The 9,083-nt window shown below is 40.2% G+C and overlaps 1 non-coding gene across 1 annotated transcript; it reads left to right on the forward strand.

Annotated features, from left to right (window-relative positions):
- The first annotated feature begins 922 nt into the window (after positions 1 to 922).
- Positions 923 to 1,029, forward strand: LOC111825448. Its single transcript, XR_002828614.1, has one exon. It is a non-coding gene; the product is annotated as a U6 spliceosomal RNA (small nuclear RNA).
- The last annotated feature ends 8,054 nt before the right edge of the window (positions 1,030 to 9,083 follow it).

Here is a 9,083-nt window from a genome sequence, read left to right on the forward strand (position 1 = left end):
ATTTTAGAAGAGGTTCCATGACCCTTAATGCCCAAATCAGGTTTCACTCTCATCCACATTTGGACTTAGGATTTATCTCCATGGCTTGTTCCATCTCCAGTAGATTGAACCCCACTCAGCTCTCAGCTGGTGCTTTCCCCCAATCTCCTTTTTATTATTGTGAGCATGTAGTGACTGAGCACCTCAAAACAGGCTCTGTTGAATTTTATATGCATATCATATCCACCTTAAGAGGTTGGTAGGATTATCTCCATTTGATAGTTGAGAAAACTGGAAATCATGGAGTTAACAAACTCCCTTAAGTCCTCTGAGTTGGTAAGGGCCAGGCTGGAATTGGACTTCTGCATCCATGCAGGCCACCCAGGACCGCAGTATGGAAAATATTCTTCCTTTTTACTTGCTTAGCTCCTTCCCCAGGGATTTCAAATGTTTCCAACACATTTGTTTTCCTATGAAATGTATTTAATCCAACAGAGAGATCCCTACCAAGTTCTCGGGTTTCAGTACATAGTTTAATCTACCCAATCATTTAAGTGTTTGGTATGAATTTAGATCATATATTACCCAAGATTGCTCACTTACACCTGGAAATACACTCAAGGATAATGGAGGAAGGAGCAATGATATATTGCATCAAAGAGAAAAGAATACTTAGTTATAAGTTAAGGGAATCAAGGCAGTCTTCACAGAGGAGGTGAAGTTTAAGCCTTGGGGATTAGACATATATCACCACAGGAGTACAAATCTATTCTGTAAGTCTAACTCCCACGCTCCAGAAGTGGAAGATATTAGTAATTATCATTCTGCTAATAATAGGTTTTTTTAATCCACAAAATTATGTAAATATTCCAAATAAACAATTTAGGTTTTTTTTTTAAGTCTGCAATGGATTAATTAAAAGTTCACTATAAAAAGAAGCCAAGTGCTCGCTTTGGCAGCACATATACTAAAATTGGAACGATATAGAGAAGATTAGCATAGCCCCTGCGGAAGGATGACATGCAAATTCGTGAAGGGTTCCATATTTAAAAAAAAAAAGTAGCCAAGTTTCATCAATTTATTTTAGATGTGAGACTTCAATGGTTTAGGGAATCAGAGATGTGCTCTGTGCCAATGACTGCATCCGAAAGAAAGAAAGTAGAAGTCCTCAAGTGTAAGGCATTTCAGTACATAAACTTTTCCACAATGAAATTGAAAAGTAGATAATTAAGTCTATACACAGAACTGTCATCGACGCACTCTGTGATGAATTCTTTACTGAATGTTTATGAGTTCTCTCCCAGCTGTTCTCAGCTCATCATAGCACTAGTGAGAAAAAAATAATTGCTGCAATTATGAAAACACAGAATTCCCAAGTTACATATGATCTTACTTTAATCTAGTTTCATGCCCTCCTCGTATGTGATGAAGGACACAAAGACCCAGTGAAGTGATGGTATAAGATGCCACAGCCACTTGGTGGTGAAGTCAGGACTGCAACTAATCTTTTGGGTCCTAACTCACTGTCTTTCCAACACCACCTTGTTTTTCTCCATCACCTTGTGTCCTCTCGTTCAGGAGAGGCACCTGAAACCATGTCATGGCTATCCTCCCCCACTGGGTCCTCTAAGCAAAGTGAGTAGGAGATCATAGAGGAACAGAACTGTTTGCACCTGGGGTCAACTTTATCCACTGTAACAGTGCTCCTTTTCATCAATTCTTCACCCCAAAACATACATCTCTCAAAGTGACCTATGCCTGAAGAGACCCAGAGACCTTTCTAGTAAGTTTCCACAGAAACAGTTTCTGAAAACAAAAAATATGATTCAATTTTGGCTGTGGGTGTTTGGTCCTCAAGGGGCTGTTTCTAAGTGCCCTTTATCAGGGTCTTGGATGCGTGTTATTATCGCCCTCATGTTGCTCCTACTTGTCACATCTCAGATTCTTCAGAATAAAATTACAAGGGGTGCAATCAGAGATCTGAAATTCCTTTTCTCTGCTCAGCAATGCAGAAACCCATACAAACATTCCATTCGTTTTATCTTATTTTGCTGAACATATAGGTTGAAACTCCTTCTTTGAATTTTATATAGTCCCACAGTTAAAGAAATCTCAATAGCTAAGACTTACTGGTTCCAAAGGCTATGTACTGGCCCCGTTGAGCATTTCCAGGCACTTGGATTACTACTGCTTCCTTTTTGCTAAAGCAAGATGCCTTAGAGCAGCAGTTCTTAACCTGTGGGTCGCGACCCCTTTGGTGGTCGAACGACCCTTTCACAGGGGTCGCCTAAGACCATCCTGCATATCAGATATTTACATTACGATTCATAACAGTAGCAACATTACAGTTATGAAGTAGCAACAAAAATAATTTTATGGTAGGGTCACAACATGAGGAACTGTATTTAAAGGGCCAGAAGGTTGAGAACCACTGCTCTAGAACTTCGCTACCCCATGTTTGGTCCACAGACCAGGGACTGCATCCCCCGGGAGTTTGTTAGAAATGCAGAATCTCTACCCTCGCCCCAAACCTACTGAATTAGAATCTGCATTGTAACAAGATCCCTATGTGATTCTCTGCACAATAAAAATTGAGAAGCACTGCTCTATGAGATTTTTGCCTGAAAATTTAGGTGATGCAAGACAAATGCATTTCTCTTGTTTGAATCACTTGGATAATTGCCACCATTTTCCCTTGCCTTTTACAAGATAGTTAGAGCTTTAGGCAAAGTCTATCTTTGATAAGAGGATTTTAAGAGATGCCTGGTTCCCCAGGGCTGCCTGAGGAACTTCTGTTTTAAGGCAAATTCTCAGAGCAGGACTGACAAAGCCTCCAGTCTTTGCAGACAGCTGCTCAAGAAAGTGAGTTTACCCATGGAAAGGCCAAGCAATCCCTACTTGCCTGAAGGTTGAATAGGTAAAGTTCCACTCTGTGTTTATTTTCCTATTTAATTCACTGAAAATCTTGAGTTAATTCTGAACAGTAATCCCAATTAAAAGAGTCATAAATAGGTCAGAACTAGTCCCCAGTGTTGGCAACACTGCTTGCCCAAACTTGACTCTGTTAAAACTGCAGTTTCACTTTACTCTCCAGTAAAATCAGTCATTAACCAAGTTGGCTAACTTCATTTTCTTTTAGATTCACCTATTTTCCATGGCATGATGAAAAAGACTGGAATTCAGGTCAGAAATCCTTTATACATATGTTATTGATTTCAGAGAAGAAGGGAGAGGGAGAAAGAGATAGAAACATCAATGATGAGAGAGACTCATTGATTGACAACCTCCTGCACACCCCACACTGCAACCTGGGCACGTGCCCTGCCTGACCTAGAATCAAACCATGATTTCCTGGTTCATAAGTCAACGCTCAACTACTGAGTCCTGCCGGTCAGGCAGAAATCCTTTCTTATTAATTGGTTTTATTGTGAGGCCTTGAGCAAATCACTTAACCACTGTAAATCCTTTGTTTCTTTATTTATAAAATGGGGGCAATAGTGCCTAACACAAACTGTACGGTGTTAGAGTTTTATTTATTCTTTTCTTTTTTTAGGATAAAGAGAAAATCTTTTTGAAAGTACATTTAAAAGCTGTAATGTGTTTTGCAAATATGATTTTTATGCCAAATCAATGAGCTTCAAGTCATACCTCAGAGATTTCAATTCTATTTCAAATAATCCTGGACCCTCTGCTTTTCTTCTTCTTGGGATCTATTCATATCAAGTGTAGATCTAACACTCATACCTGCGAAGACCTTCCTGACACCACCCTTGCACACTCAATTTGCCATCTTTTATCTTTCATCTTCCAACCAGGCTTCTGTAACACAACACCACTTGTGCCCATACAGTCACTGACAGTACAATTTGCAAATGAGATCCTTTGGGACGCTAAATCAGATATTTCCCAGAAGTCTAGACACATTCCAGTGAGCCTACTCCACTCATTATTTATGCATGGGTCTGCCTTTTAATCAGCAAAGGTTTCTAGAATAAGAGCTTGCTTTCCCACCCCTTTACATGGTATAGATTACAAGTCAGAGAAATTCCTGACACTGTCATAGGGCTTTATATTTTGTACCGGACTGTAACAGCCAAGATCTATTTTGACTTTTTTTTTTAATCCATGAAATCTACAGGGAAAGGATACTTGCATCCCTTATATAAACCTAGAAACAACTTATCCCAAAGTCACCAGCTATTAAATGGCAGATATGGGTCTAATCTTCAAGCTCTGACCATGATCCCTGGATGTCTGATAGCATAAATGAGAGCCAGAGTGAGCTGCGGAGCAGAAGGTCAAGTGTAAATAGGAATGAACCCCCACTCATCAGTGTCAACTGTTTCCAAATGTACACACACACACACCACACACATACACACATCCTCCCTCTCACTGTCCCTCTCCCTCCCTGTCTCCCCCCCCCTTTCTCTCTCTCTCAGCTCCTAGAAGTTATTTTTATGTTTTTGTGCCTATCACATTTTATAACCTTTTTATATATTTTGACTCTGCTGGTTTCTGAACTTCTGGAGGGAGAAAAATAAAGCTGCTTTAATTTGTAGCTCCTGAATCTAACATGCTATCTGGCACTGAGGCCTGCACCCTCTCACAGTCTGGGAGTCCTCAGGGGATGTCCTACTGATGTCTTAGGCCCGCTCCCCTAAGCCACAGTCTGGCCTCCCTCTGTGGGAGGTGACCAGGCTGGCCAATCAGGGGACGGCACTGCCCCCATGACCTCACCACTGCTGCCTGACCTCCCTCTGCAGGAGGCAACCAGATGGGCTATCAGGGAACGGCGCCGCCCTCATCACCCTACCGCTGCCCCCGCCCAGCCTCCCTCTGCGGGAGGCGAGGTCAGGATATCAGGGGACAGCACCGCCCCCAACACCCCACTGTTGCTGCCCGGCCTCCCCTGCGGGAGGCGACCGGATGGGCCAAGCAGGGGACGGTGCTGGCCCCCCCATCGCCCCTCCGCTGCCACTGGTTGCCCCCCCCCATTGTCATTCCCTCCCTCTGCCCGCTGGCACGCGCCTTGGCTGGCCTGGCGCTGCCTACTCGACGACCCCGCCCCCCGCCGACTGGTCATTCCGCCATTCGGTCAATTTGCACATTATGCTTTTATTATATAGGATTACATTATGGAGGCTAAGAACACAAATGAACCTAGACTACCTGAATTTGACCCCTGGTTCCACTAGTTATGTGTCCTAGAGTAAGTTACCTTTCCTCTCTGTGCCTCAGTTTCTTTATGTATAAAACTAGAGGCCTGGTGCATGAAATTCATGCACAGGAGGGGGGTGTCCCTCAGCCTGGCCTGCACCCTCTCCAATCTTGGATCCCTTGGGGGATGTCTGACTGCCGGTTTAGGCCCAATCCCACAGTTGGACATCCCTCTCACAATCCGGGACTGCTGGCTCCTAACCGTTTGCCTGCCTGCCTTCCTGATTGCCCCTAACCACTCCTCTGCTGGCCTGATCGCCCACAACTGCCCTCCCCTGCTGGCCATCTTGTGGTGACCATCTTGTGGTGGCCATCTTGTGGCAGCCATCTTGTGATGACATGAGGGCGGCCATCTTGTGGTGGCCATCTTGTGACAACTTCGCATGATGCCACTTAGGCTTTTATTATATAGGATGAGGGGAAATGATATTACCTATTTCTTGGAATTGGAAGATTAAATTATTTTATATTTATAGAGCAATTAAGCACACTAATAGTATTTATTAGTATCATTAGAGCCACCATTTCCCATTTCATTTTGGTACTAGGGCCAACAACTTCCAAACTGTTCCATTACAGGGGTTTTTTAATCCTCACCTGAGAATATGTTTTTATTGATATTTAGAGAGAGAGGAAGGGAGAAACACCGATCTGTATGCTCCTTCTGTATGCGCCCTGACCAGAAATCAAACCTGCAATCTTTTGGTGTACAAGGTGACTCTCCAATCAACTGAGCCACTTGGCCAGAATCAAACTTGTCCATTTTTAATGTTAATAATTATGTCAAATGCCCTAACCAGTTTGGCTCAGTGGATAGAGCATTGGCCTGTGGACTGAAAGGTCCCGGGTTTGATTCCCGTCAAGGGCACATGCCCAGGATGTAGGCTCGATCCCCAGTAGGGGGCATGCAGGAGGCAGCCGATTAATGATTCTCTCTCATCATTGATGTTTCTATCTCTCCCTCTCCCTTCCTCTCTGAAATCAATAAAAATATATTTAAAAATAATAATTATTATGATGTCAGATAACACTAAATTTTATCTCTGTTCTTATCCCAATGTCATCAAATGATGCCAAATCATCAAATAACTTCACTTACCTTACTGTATGAGTGTTTATTTTACACTTATTTGCCTGGCACTATTCTGAGCTCTAGAAAAAAATCTGAATTTTGTGCATATATTTGTTCAGTATAGACAACAGTGTACTGTTGCACAGTGTAAAACTGCAGTCAAATAGAGTGTATGAAAAATAAATTTATACTTAAATTCATTAAAATAAAATAAAAAAATTTGGTTCTTCAGTTGCACTGGCCACATTGCAAATACTCAGTCACTACATGTGGCTAGTGGCTACAATATGTAACAGATACAGAAAAACTCCTACAGGGCAGAAAGTTCTGTTGTCTAGAGCTGCACTACAAATACCAAGGTAGAAGCTGACATTCTACTAGGGAAGATAGATAATAGACAAATACATACATAGTAATTATAAGTTAATAATTTTCTATGAAGAAACACATTATATTCAGTTATTAAAACATATTCTTGGAAAAGTTAATTTTGATATATAATTCCTAAGTGAATTACTACATAATTATATTAAAATTATGACTGGCTTATCAATTACAAAAACAAAATATCTTTATTGTAGAAAATCTTAAAAATACAGAAAATTATAAAAAGCAACCCAAAATATATATATATATTATAAAAGATTCATACACATGTGTATCCTGACTTTATTTCATATTTGTAGTTTAAGCATTTTACCATGTCAATCTTCAAAATGTAATTTTCAGTGTCTACATAATAGTCCAATTTGTGAATGTACTGTTATTTATCACTGCCTCATTGGAATTTAGTTTGTTTTTAATGTTTTTATCATAATTCTAATACCTAATTGAACATTCAGACATATATATATATATATAATGCTTTACCTATCTTTTTGCCATTTCCTCATGAAAAATTCTTAGAGCACATTCTAGAACAGTTATTAAACATTTTTAGACCTGACTCCTATTAGGAAAAGACTTTCCAAAAACCTGAACTTTATTTGTTCATATATTTGTTCACCCTTGACAACAGTGCAGATATGTTTTATTTCCTTAATAGTGAAAAAAATATTTTTGTTTAAATATGTATTTCTTTCATTAATGCTGAGAACAAACATCACTTCATATATTAACCATTTATATTTCTCCTCTGAATTACCTATTTTAGTTTTTTATTTTTACTTTAGAAAGGAAAGGAGGGAGGGAGAGAGAGAGAGAGAGAGAGAGAGAGAGAGAGAGAGAGGGAGAGAGAGAGAAATAGCAGTTGGTTACGTCCTACACACACCCCAACCAGGGATTGAACCCAAAACCTGGGTATGTGCCCTGACCAGGAATCGAACCCAAGACCCTCCCCTGTACAGGATGACATTCCAACCAACCAAACCACACCAGTTTTTCAATTGCAAAATTATATGAGCTCTTTATTTTTTAAGAATATTAACCATTTGTCTTTCCTATTTTTGGCAAACATTTAAACATTTTCTCTAGTTCCTGGGATATCTTAATTGTGTTTCTATTTTTTTTTTAGTGCAAATATTCTGAAACTCTTATGTGAACAAATTATTCTCCACTGCTTTTAAGCTCTGTAAAGTTCCCGTGTTTAGAAGAGTGTCTGACATACAATGAAAGCTTAAATATATGATAAAAAATGGGTGGATGAACTAATAAAACATTTGACCCATACTGGCAAACAATAGCCTCATATTCTTTTTCCTACATATGAAGGCCAGTGCTCCAATTATTTGAATATAATCTGAAACTAGAAGAAATAATTAGGATTAGTATTAATTTTCTGATGGTTGCATGCACAGTATCTTGGAAATTAGCACAGGAGTCTCTAATAAAGCCTATGATCCTGAATCTTGTGTACTTTCATCCCTCATGATCATTCTAGATGTTTTCCATTCCATAGATGAATGCTTTTTTATTTTTTTAAACTAGAGGCCTGGTGCACAAAATTCGTGCACTCATGGAGGGGGAGATCCCTCAGCCCAGATTGTGAGAGGGCGTAAGCCAGACTGAGGGACCCCACCAGTGCATGACTGAGGCTGGGGAGGGATGCGGGAGGTTGGCCAGCTGGGGAGGGACCGTGGAAGGGCTCCAGGGCATATCCGGCCCATCTTGCTCAGTCCCGATCAGCTGGACCCCAGCAGCAAGCTAACCTACCAGTAGGAGCATCTGCAATCTGGTGGTTAATGCACGTCATAGTGAGCGGTTGATCAGCCTTACCCTATCATTAGCATATTACGCTTTGATTGGTTGAACAGATGACTGGACACTTAGCATATTAGGCTTTTATTATATAGGATTTTTTATTTATTTTAGAGAAGAAGGGAGAGGGAAAGAGAAATAGAAACATGGATGAGAGAGAAACATCAATTGGCTGCCTCCTGCACACCCCCTTCCTCTCTGAAATCAATTAAAAAATATATATACTAGAGGCCCTATGCATGAAATTCGTGCAAGGGGCTCAGCCCTCGCAGCCGCAGCTTTGTCTGGAAGGTCGTCCAGGAGAACGTCCGGAAGGTTGTTCAGCTGTCTGGTCTAACTAGCATATTACACTTTTATTATTATAGATTTTTAATTTGTATAAACAGATGAAATTTCTTAGCACAAAGAAACTGTTCAATATATGTTACTATCCATGAACCTAAGTAATTATTATTCTATTTCATAGGATGGTTGTAAAGTTTAAATAAGATAAATTTGTAGAAGTACTTCATTAAAAAATAATTTGCTGTATGAATATAATGTATTAGAATTCTTTTTATGGTGTTTCCTCCCTTCTTAAATCTCTCTAGACTTTTAGTTCACTTCTTGTATGATA

This window comes from Myotis lucifugus, unplaced genomic scaffold (assembly GCF_000147115.1).
Source record: "Myotis lucifugus unplaced genomic scaffold, Myoluc2.0 scaffold_26, whole genome shotgun sequence".
NCBI lineage: Eukaryota > Metazoa > Chordata > Mammalia > Chiroptera > Vespertilionidae > Myotis > Myotis lucifugus.